The sequence below is a fragment of the Euphorbia lathyris genome, chromosome 5 (assembly GCF_963576675.1).
Source record: "Euphorbia lathyris chromosome 5, ddEupLath1.1, whole genome shotgun sequence".
Classification (NCBI taxonomy): Eukaryota; Viridiplantae; Streptophyta; class Magnoliopsida; order Malpighiales; family Euphorbiaceae; genus Euphorbia; species Euphorbia lathyris.
The window spans coordinates 64,045,411-64,045,685 of NC_088914.1; the positions used below are offsets into that span (position 1 = coordinate 64,045,411).

Genomic DNA, 275 nt, shown 5'->3' on the forward strand with positions numbered 1-275 from the left:
ATGTTTCTCAAAATTCTCCAATCTTAACTTATTATCAACCATTCTTTCCAGAATCTGATTCACAATCCTCTTTTTCTAATGTTTCTAAAAATTTGTTAATATAGCAAAAATCAAAGAACCCTGAACCTATTGGGAGCTAGTAGAGATCCCAACTAGATTCCCACATTGATATTAGAAGAACTTCCTATAGGAGCATCAAGAAGCGTCTGTAGCTCAGTGGATAGAGCGTCTGTTTCCTAAGCAGAAGGTCGAAGGTTCGACCCCTTCCTGACGCG

General features: G+C 38.5%; 1 non-coding gene across 1 annotated transcript; it reads left to right on the top strand.

Annotated features, from left to right (window-relative positions):
- Window positions 1–202: 202 nt before the first annotated feature.
- Window positions 203–275, top strand: TRNAR-CCU (transfer RNA arginine (anticodon CCU)). Its single transcript has one exon. It is a non-coding gene; the product is annotated as a tRNA-Arg (tRNA).